Source organism: Sinohyriopsis cumingii, unplaced genomic scaffold (genome assembly GCF_028554795.1).
Source record: "Sinohyriopsis cumingii isolate HCF-2022 unplaced genomic scaffold, ASM2855479v2 utg000781l, whole genome shotgun sequence".
NCBI classification, from domain to species: Eukaryota; Metazoa; Mollusca; class Bivalvia; order Unionida; family Unionidae; genus Sinohyriopsis; species Sinohyriopsis cumingii.
Window position 1 is genome coordinate 246,055 of NW_028315930.1, and position 11,631 is coordinate 257,685.

Here is an 11,631-nt window from a genome sequence, read left to right on the forward strand (position 1 = left end):
TTATAATATACGAATCCGGAATTTTTTTGATTATTATAATTTTCAAGAAAGTTAGTACCTTTTAGCATTTGACAAAGTGTGCATGCAGTTGCATACTAAGGGGAGGGGGAGTTTACAACATATTTCGATGCTGACACTACTGATTTCAAGCATAAAATTAAAACTAAACAACAGCATTACATGTTTATATATCTTATTAAATACGTCTTCATTTGTCTTTCCGTGTGCCAAAATACCTTCCTACACGAACATGTTCAATATAGGTAAATAAGTTGTACCAATCGTAAACAACCACCGATTTCGACATATATGATATCAGTTTATAGGTTTCTCATCAGTTTAAATCGATCTATGCAACAACAACAACAACAACCAAAAAAAAAAAAAAAAAAAAAAAAAAAAAAAATTTGTTAAAATGAATAATAAAAAAGTTGCTATTTGTGACTCATTGTCGCTTACGACTTTACCGATCTTCGTATCCTTGATGCTTCCATCCTTCCCGTTTAGGGATGGTAGCACATATTTGGATGCTAATACTATAGATCTGAAGCATATAATTAAAGCTGTACAACAGTAAATAATATGTTTATGTATCTTCTTATTAAGTACGTCTTCATATGTATGTTCGTGCGCCCAATGCCTTCCTATACGAACGGTTTCGATATAAACGAATAAGTCATACCAATAGTAAACAAACACCGATTTTGACAAATTTCATATGAATATATAGGTTTCTCATCTGTCTAACTCGATTTGTGCCAACAGACATGTGTGAACATGCAGAATACAAACAAGTGTACTTTTTACTGAATATTGGGTTCGACTTTACTGATCTTCATATCCTTGCTACGTTCATATACCGTTCCCGTTCTGCGATGGTAGCACATACTTCCATGCTAATGCTATAGATCTGAAGCATAGAATTAAAGCTGTACATAATTATAAAATATGTTTATGTATCTTATTAAGCACGTCTTTATCTGTCTTTCCGTGTGCCTACATCTGACCTATACGAAAGTTTTCCATATGGGAGAATAAGTCATACCAATCGCAAACAAAGAACGATTTTGACACGTTTGATATCAGTTGATAAATTTTTCATCAGTCTAAATAGATCTGTGCCAATATAAATGGGTGAAAATGCAAAATAGAAAAGTTGGTATATTTCACTCAGTATCGCTTGCAACGTTACCGATCATCGTATCCTTGCTACGTCCATCTGCCATTCCCGTTTTGCGATCGTATCACATTTTTTCGATGCTAATTCTATAAATCTAAACCATATAATAAAAGCTGTTCAACGGTAAATCATGTGTATGCATCTTATGAAGTACGTCTTCATTTGTACGTCCTTGCGTTTAGTGCCTTCCTAACCGAATATTTTCCATATAGGCGAATAAGTCATACCAATCGCAAACAACCAGCGATGTTGACAAGTTTGATATCAATTGATACGTTTCTCATGATTCTAAGTCGATCTCTGCCAATAGACATGTGTGAAAATGCAAAATAAAAAAGATTGTTCTTTTTACTGAATATCGGGTGCGACATTACCGATCTTCATATCCTTGGTACGTGAAACTACCATTGCCGTTTTGCGATTGTACCACATATTTCGATGCTAATACTATAAACTTGAAGAATATAATTAAAGCTGTACAACAGTAAATAATATGTGTGTGTATCTTATTAAGTACGTCTTCATTTGTCTGACTTTTCTCCTAATGTCTTCTATACGATCGTTTAACAAGCAGGTGAATAAGTCATTACCATAGTAATAAACACCGATTTAGCAAAATTTGATATCAATTGATAGGTTTCTCGTCAGTCTAAATCGATCTGTGCCAACAGAAATGTGTGAAAATTAAAATAAAATAGTTTGTATTTTTGACTCGATATCGGTTGCGACTTTAACGATCTTCATATCCTTGATACGTGCCTCTACCATTGCAGTTTGCCACGGTACCACATATTTCAATTTTAATATTATAGATCTCAAACATATAAGGAAAGCTATGAAACAATATATAATATGTGTATGCATGTTATAAAGTGCATCTTTATGTGTCTGTATGTCCGCCCAATGTCTTCCTCAATGAATTTTTTCATATAGGCAAATAAGTCATAATAATAGTTTAAAAAATCCGATGTTGACAAATTTGATATCAATTGATAGGTTTTGCATCAGTCTAAATCGATCTGTGCCAATAAAAATGTGTGAAAAAGGCAAAATAAAAAGGTTGGAATTTTTGACTCGGTTTCGATTTAGACCTTGCCGATCTATATCCTTGATACTTGCTCTACCATTGCTGTTTGCCACGGTACCACATACTTCAACGCTAATGCTATAAATCTGAAGCATATAAGGAAAGCTATACAACAGTATATACTATGTGTATCCATCTTATTAAGTACGTCTTCATGTATCTGTCCCTGAACCCAATGCCTTCCTCAACGAGCGTTTTCCGTATAGGCAAAAGTCATACCAATCGTAAACAACCACCGATGTTGACAAGTGTGATATCAATTGATATGTTTCTCTTCAGTCCCAATCGATCTGTGCCAATATAAATGTGTGAAATTGCAAACTAAAAAGGTTGATATTTTTTACTCGGTGTCACTTGCGACATTACCGATCATCATATCCTACCTACGTGCCTCTACCTTTGCCGCATTGCGATGGTACCATATAATTTTTACTAATATCTCCCAAATGCTTGACAGGTCTAAGAATACAGAGCCTAATTTAGACAAACGTACTAAATTCGTGAATGAAAGGGTACCCGATCATGTTAGTTTCAACATTCCCTTAATAACAATAAATGACACTTTTGATATTATAAATAAACTTGACACAAACAAATCAGCTGGTCTAGATGGAATTCACCCCAAAACTCTGAAAATGTCGGCTTTATCAATCTCAGAGTCGTTGGAAAAAAATAATTTACTGTAGTATCACTTCCAATAAATTCCGGGAGTCATTGAAGTTAGCAAAAGTATTCGCAATTTATAAGGGAAATGAAAAGAATGACCCATCCAACTATCGACCCATATCTGTTCTGTCCGTACTTTCAAAAATTATGGAAAAACATGTCAGCAAGCATATTTTCAGATATCTTTACAAGGACCAACTCCTCCATAGATCACAATCAGGTTTTCGAAAGAATCATTCATGTCAGACTGCAATGACAAAACTTATAGACCAATGGCTACTAGCAGTAGAATCAGGTGAGCTTACTGGTGCAATCTTCATTATTTTAAAAAAGCATTCGATTTGGTTGACCATTCGGTGCTCATTAAAAAACTTTCAGCCTACAAGATTTCTCCAAACTTAGTTGCCTGGTTCACGTCGTATCTTACAAACAGACACCAGGTTGTTTGCAGGGGTAAACATATATCCGAACCAAGTCATATCTTAAGTGGTGTTCCTCAAGGATCTATATTAGGGTCTCTTCTTTTTCTACTATTTATCAATGACTTAGCCTTGTATCCAGCGCACGCTAACACAGATCTTTTCGCTGACGATTCGACATTGCATTTATCTGATAAATCTCTAGATTCCATTAAACTTCAAACCGACCTCAGCAGTATATCAGTTTGGTGTCGTCAAAACAAAATGCATATTAACATCCCTAAAACGAAATGTATGCCAATTGGAACAAGGCAGCGTCTATCTACTAATATGAATTTACTTCTAACTCAGAATGGCTTAGACGTATCTATTGTCAAAAATCAAAAACATCTTGGTATCTACATTCATCTGGAATGCGCATATCGATCACTTATGTGCAATGGTAGTCAAAAGAATAACTCTATTAAAATTGCTTTCAAAATGTCTACCTCCACAATCACTTGAAATTTATTTCTCGGGTTATATACTACCACTGATAGATTACGGCTGTACCATATGAGGAAACACATCAAATTATAATCTGTCCAGAACTGATAGACTCCAGAAAAGGGCAGCCCGAATAATACTGAAACCTCCTGTTATGACTCCCTCAAATGTTTTGTTTTCACGTCTGAAATGGCTACCTATACAAAAACGTATTATTTATTTTAAAGGAATCATGACATACAAGTCTTTAAATGGTCTTTCTCCAGATTATATCTCTTACCTAATTGAACTAAGATCATCAAATACTGAGCGTAATCTCCGATCGACGACAAACAACGATCTCCAGATTCCTTGGTCGAAAACCAATCATTACAAAAGCTCATTTTCTGTATCAGCACCTACTGTATGGAATTCCTTACCAATGAGGATACGTAATTCAACTTCCCTTGCTTCTTTTAAAATATCATTAAAGAAATTCCTTCTAGACCAGCTGGAATGATATATTAAAAGCTCTGAATAGAAACCTTTTAAATTATATCCATAATTGATATATATTTGTGTTTCCCAGTATAGTCACACACAGTATAGTCACACATAGTCATTCATGTCAAATATGTACGAATGAGTGTGCGACGATACATGGTTATGTGCATGAACTTCTATTTTTATTATTTTATTACAAAAACTGAGGACCACATGGCCATGACCAAATGTGTTATCCTCGTTAAAGATAGTTTATTATTATTATTGTTATTATTATTATTATTATTAATTCGATGATAAGCATTTGTCTGTTTCGTGCGCCTAGAATTTTACAACACGAACGTTTACCTTAGAGGCGAATAAGTCATACCACTCGTAAGCAAACAAAGATTTTGACAAATTTGATATTAATTGATAGGCTTCTCATCAGTCTAAATCGATCTTTGCTTATAGAAATGTGTGAAAATGCAGCCTAGAAAAGTAGGTATATTTTACTCCGTATCCTTTGCGACGTTATCAGTCTTCATATCCTTGATACGTACCTCTATCCTTGATCTTTTGCGAAGGCATCGCATACTTCGATGTTTATACTAATGATTTGAAGCATAGAATTAAAGCAATACAACAGTAAATATTATGTGTATCTTATTAAGTACGTCTTCATGTGATTGTCCGTGCGCCAAGATCCGAACGACATGAACATTGTCCATATAGGCGAATAAGTCCTGCCGATCGTAAACAACCACGGATGTTGACAAATTTAATATCAATTAATATTTTGTCCATCAGTCTAAATCGATATTTGCCAATTGAAATGTGTAAAATTGCAAACTAAAAGATTGGTATCTGTTTATTCCTTAGCGATATCGACTTTGCCTATCTTCGTGCCCTTGCTACGTGCTTCCACCCTTCCCGTTTTGCGATGGTAGCACATGCTTGGATGATAATACTATATATTTGAAGCACATAATGAAAGCTGTACAACAGTAAATAATATGTGTGTATGTATCTTATTAAGTACGTTTTCATTTGTCTCATTTGTCTCTCCGTCGCATAGTGCCTTCCTATCCGAACGTTTTCCATTTGGCTAATAAGTCATAGCAATCGCAAACAACCAGCGATGTTGACAAGTTTGATATCAATTGATAGGTTTCTCATGAGACTAAGTCGATCTGCCAATAGACATGTGTGAAGATGCAAAATCAATTATTTTGTTCTTTTTACTGAATATTGGATGCGACATTAACGATCTTCATATCCTTGGTACGTGAATCTACCATTGCCGTTTTGCGATCGTACCACATATTTCGTTGCTAATACTATATATTTGAAGCATGTAATTACAACTGTGCAAAAGTAAATAATATGTGTATGTATCTTATTAAGTACGTCTTCATTTGTCTGTCCTTTCGCCCTCTCTTCCTATACGATCGTTTTCCATATAGGTGAATAAGTCATAATAATAGTAAATAAACCCCGATTTAGACAAATCTGATATCAGTTGATATTTTCTCATCAGTCTAAATCGATTTGTGCCAACATAAATGTGCGAAAATGCAAAATAAAAAAGTTTATATTTTTGGCTTGGTATCGGTTGCGACTTTAACCATCTTCATATCCTTGATACGTGCATCAACCATTGCCGTTTGCCACGGTACCACCTACTTCAGTGTTAATAGTATAGATTTGAAGTTTATAGGGAAAGCTATACAACAGTATATAATATGTGTATGCATCTTATAAAGTACATCTTTATGTGTCTGTATGTCCGCTCAATGTCTTCCTCAGTGAGCGTTTTCCATATAGGCAAATAAGTTATAACATTAGTAATTTTTTAAAAACGCGATTGAGACGAGTTTGATATCAATTGATAGGTTTCTCATCAGTCTAAATTGATCTGTGAAATATATAAATGTGTGAAAATGCAAGTAAAAAAGTTGATATTTTTTACTCGGTGTCGCTTGCGATATTACGGATCATCAACGGATCATCATATTCTATCTACGTGCCTCTACCCTTGCCGCTTTGATATGGTACCATATAATTCGATGATAATCATTTGAATGATAGTGCTCCAAGATCTTTACAAGACGAACGTTTATCCTAGAGTCGAATAAGTCATACAAATCGTAAGCACACACAGATTTTGACAAATCTGGTATTATTTGATAGGCTTATCATCAGTCTAAATTGATCTATGCCTACAGAAATGTGTGAAAATGCAACCTAGAAAAGTTTATATATTTTACCCAGTATCCTTTGCGACTTTACCATTACCAATCTTCATATCCTTGTTACGTGCCTCTACCATTGTTGTTTTGCGATGGTATCAAATACCTTGATACTGATACTAATGATATGAAGCATATACTTAAGCAATAAAACAGTAAAAATTATGTGTATGTATCTTATTAAGTACATCTTCATTTCTCTGTCCGTGCGCCTATATCATTGCAACATGATCGTTTTCTATAAGGCTAAATATGTCATGTTAATCGTAAAAGAAACTACAAAGATTTGGACATATTTTATATCCATTTATTGGTTTCTCATTAGTCTAAAACGACCCGTGTCAATATAAATGTGTGAAAATTCTACCTTGAAAGTTGCCTTTTTTGTCTCGATATTGCTTGCGACTTACCGATCTTCATATCTTTGCTACCCGCTTCTACCCTTGCCATTTTTTGATGGTTTGTATATAATCAATTAAGTCATGCCAATTGTAAAGAACCACCGATGTTAACACATTTGATATCAATTTATAGATTTCTCATCCTCCAAATCTTTCTGTTTTTAAGAAACGTTTTTCTAATTCAACTAATGGGTCATCACGCTAAAATTATGCTACTGACAAATGTCATCTTAATATCCTACATACTAAACTTAGACAAGCAGGTAGTCTCTTGAAATCCGACCTTTACATGGTGAATTTAGTTAACTCTTTCACGTGTGCATGTGCTTATGATAATGAAGAAGCTGAACACTTTGTCTATTGCCCCTTACCTAATGCCAAAGATCCCAGCTCTTTCGCTCTACCTTTCAACACACTTCTTGGTTAAGTCTAGATTTATCATTGAAAAGTGACGTGACTGCCCACCTACAATAAGATGTCTTTCTGCTTGTGTGATGACACGTTAGTTAAATTAGAGAAACGTTTCTTAAAAATAGAAAGATTTGGAGGATTTCGGATATCATCAGGGAGAGAGTTCTAAAGACGAATCGTATATGGTAAAAGGTCGTGTGAAAATATAAAGTTTGGTTGAGATTGGTGTGATACTTTGAGAGTAACGTAGACGATAATTAGATGCCTCATATCTCCTTTGTGGAAGAAGTTCGCTTAAATAGTTAGGTACTTGAGTATTTATAATCGAATGCATAATCTCTTCCTTTTCCTTCGTTGTGCAAACCAAACAGTTTCCGCATAAAGAGACTATCTAGAAGAATTAATGGGTATAGATTTGGAACGATCTGTGCATCTTCCATCTGATTTTCCCCCCTTTATTCTGATCTTTCCGAATCTTCAATAGAGCAATTATCCCAGGCTCCAGAAGTATATTCTAAGGTTGGACTTATGAACAGTGTATATAATTTAGCCGAAGTCAACAATTAGTCTGTATTTAGACGGTAGTGTTTTATCTCCTTTCTTATACATCGGTATGTCATATGCTAGCTTGCACTGTGTTAGGAACACGCTGGCTGGGAGTAATTTATTTAAAAGTATTTGCAATGGAACATACATTTCTTCAACTATACTTGTACAAGTTTATTACTTATTGGATTGGTTCCAGCGGTTTTGTTTAGGTCAAGACTAGTTACTACATCTATAATTTCTTGTTTATATATAATGATGGCAGAAATAAAAGTTTCATTTCTAACTTCAAAATGCGGTAACTGTTTATCATAATTTTTTTAACGTGTAATATATCAAACTTGCGAGTTCAACAGGTCGCACTTCTCCTGATCACTTGTTGCAAATTTAGATGATCATTTCGTACGTTTCAGTGGAGGTAATAGGTTCCATGTCTTTGTAGAATGTACTTGTTATCTCATTATTTTCCAATAAGGTCAAGGATTTGATCCGATGGCAGGGGGTGAACCTGCATCCTTTCGGTCGCAGGTCTGAGACGCTAACCACTGAGCCAATGTGGCTCCTCTTAAGATTAATATACCCATATGATATTTTCCAGTATCATACGTAACTATATGATACGTTTAATAACACCCAATAACTCAGCAAATGCCGGCATGACGACATATGAATTGAAGGTGTAATGACGAATGTAATTTAAAGTCAATTATGTAACCTATTTTTATGCTTTTTATTGAATATCATTTCTGTCATGTGATACACATAACATAATCTTACATATAAGATTATTTAAAATGAAATTTATGAAATTCGTTAAATAGTTTCAATCTTTTGCGACTCTTGTAAAAAGATCCTTCATTGTTGTTCATGTAATTTTACATGTCATTATATTCCTTTATTGATTTGCACTTGGGTTACAAAAGAGACAACTTTTGCAATTTAAAACTTATTTCATCTATACGACACTAGTATAGCTCATGAAATGAAGGCAGTTTACTTGGCCTCTAATTCATCTATAGGGAATGATACCTGCGGGAGACTGCTCTATCTGATCAGTGTGTAACTATGGAAACGGTAATTTAGTGACCTCTTCTCCAGCATCGAGCTTTAGGTTAAGACTGAAATTCGCTGTCTTATATAATGTTTTGTATCTGTAGTTTACAACTGGGAGAATTATACAAAGAGAATAGCAAGTAAACCCTTCTGTAAATGGAGCAAACTGGCACTTTTACGTTGTAAAACTAATTTATCTTACAATCATTTATTAATAATTAAAAATTTCTGAGTAGTAACTAAGAATATATAAATTCTTTAGATGGAGACCAAAATTTCATTTTTTAAATTATCGTATTTTTTATGTTTACTTTCCAGATACATTTTTTTAAAAATTCTCAAGAAAATATGAAATCTAACAAAAGATGAACGAAATTCTTATTATTTTGATTTTTTGTAAAGAGCAAAGAAAGAAACCTATTGATGACATAAGCTTTCATCATGACATATACACACTAGCCTCCACAGAAGTACCTTTATGACAGTATGGTTAAAATAGAAATAAATATGCATATCCAGTTGTAAACTTTCCCGATTTATGACTAAACATTTATACTGTGATAGGGTATTCTTAGTAAGTAAAATGTGTATTATACAATGAATGAATAGGAGGTATTCGATGAATGGACTGCACGCATTTCAGGTGCAGTGGCTACTCAAGATTATTTACTGATGCACAAACTAGTTAGAGTTGTCATACTGGTTGTCATTCCAGGGATACTGACAGTCAGTGATTTCCACCTTGTAAAATCTTTCCTCTAGGGCGGACAATAATAATAGTTTCTGAAGCTGATTTTATTAGCAATGGTTTGCAAAACAACAACAAATATCCTTGTGTTTTATCAACTCATTATGGTTCCGCTGCTTTGATAGAACAAAAAGGAATGTTCTTTATTGTTTTATGACTTTTATGCCCTGTGACAATGGCCAACATTTTGTAGGTCACGATCACTTTGGCATAAACTTATTTTATGCATGGCAGTTGGAAACTACGAGAATCTTCTTAGAGGCGAGCTGTATAATCGACAAGTCATATCTTAAGTGGTGTTCCTCAAGGATCTGTATTAGGGCCTCTTCTTTTTCTACTATTTATCAACGATTTAGCCTTGTATCCAGTGCACGCTAACACAGATCTTTTCGCTGACGATTCGACATTGCATTTATCTGATAAATCTCTAGACTCCATTAAAAATAAACTTCAAACTGACCTCAACAATATATCAGTTTGGTGTCATCAAAACAAAATGCATATTAACATCTCTAAAACGAAATGTATGACAATTGGAACAAGGCAGCGTCTATCCACTAACATGGATTTACTTCTAACTCAAAATGGCTTAGACGTATCTATTGTCAAAAATCAAAAACTTCTTGGTATCTACATTGATCAACACCTCAGCTGGAATGCGCATATCGATCACTTATGTGCAATGGTAGTCAAAATAATAACTCTAATAAAATTGCTTTCAAAATTTCTACCTCCACAATCACTTGAAATTTATTTTTCGGGTTATATACTACCACTGATAGATTACGGCTGTACCATATGAGGAAACACATCAAATTATAATCTGTCCAGAATTGATAGACTCCAGAAAAGGGCAGCCTGAATAATACTGAAACTCCCTGTTATGACTCCCTCAAATGTTTTGTTTTCACGTCTGAAATGGCTACCTATACAAAAACGTATTCTTTATTTTAAAGGAATCATGACATACAAGTCTTTAAACGGTCTTTCTCCAGATTATATCTCTAACATAACTGAACTAAGATCATCAAATACTGAGCGTAATCTCCGATCGACGACAAACAACGATCTCCAGATTCCTTGGTCGAAAACCAATCATTACAAAAGCTCATTTTCTGTATCAGCACCTACTGTATGGAATTCCTTACCAATGGAGATACGTAATTCAACATCCCTTGCTTCTTTTAAATTATCATTAAAGAAATTCTTTCTAGACCAGCTGGAATGATATATTAAAAGCTCTGAATAGAAAACTTTAAAATCATATCCATAATAGATATATATTTGTATGTTTCTCAGTATAGTCACACATAGTCATTCATGTCAATTATGTTCAAATGAGTGTGCGACGATATATGGTTATGTGCATGAACTTCTATTTTTATTATTGTATTACAAAAACTGAGGACCACATGGCAGATGGGTCAGTCATGACCAAATGTATTATCCTCGTTAAAGATAGTTTATTATTATTATTATTATTATTATTATTATTATTAATTACATTGTTATTCTGAAAGAGTTATGATAACTAAATAAATAATTAAATAAATAAAAACACCATCTTTTATAAATTAAAGTTTCCAAGTGTTGTTTATACATTGTACGTGGCGTAATTCGTAAGTTTACTCGGCATATTTTCAACTCAGTAACGCCTGGTAACGGTCATACTTTTACCTAAATATGTGGGTCCTTTGAGAGCATCGTAAATGTATGGAGGAAAAGAAATAATTGTATTTTATGCTCATCTCAAAAGATTTGTTTGTATTTCTGAGAAATAGTCATGCCTAACCAGATAATAGCACAGCCCCCCCCCCATTGTAACTACAAAGCCTTGAACAAGTGCAAAGTTACCAGTTAATTTTATTGTTTGTTTCTATTTTTCAAGTTGTCTTCGTGTGTGCGCGCGTAAATTGAAAG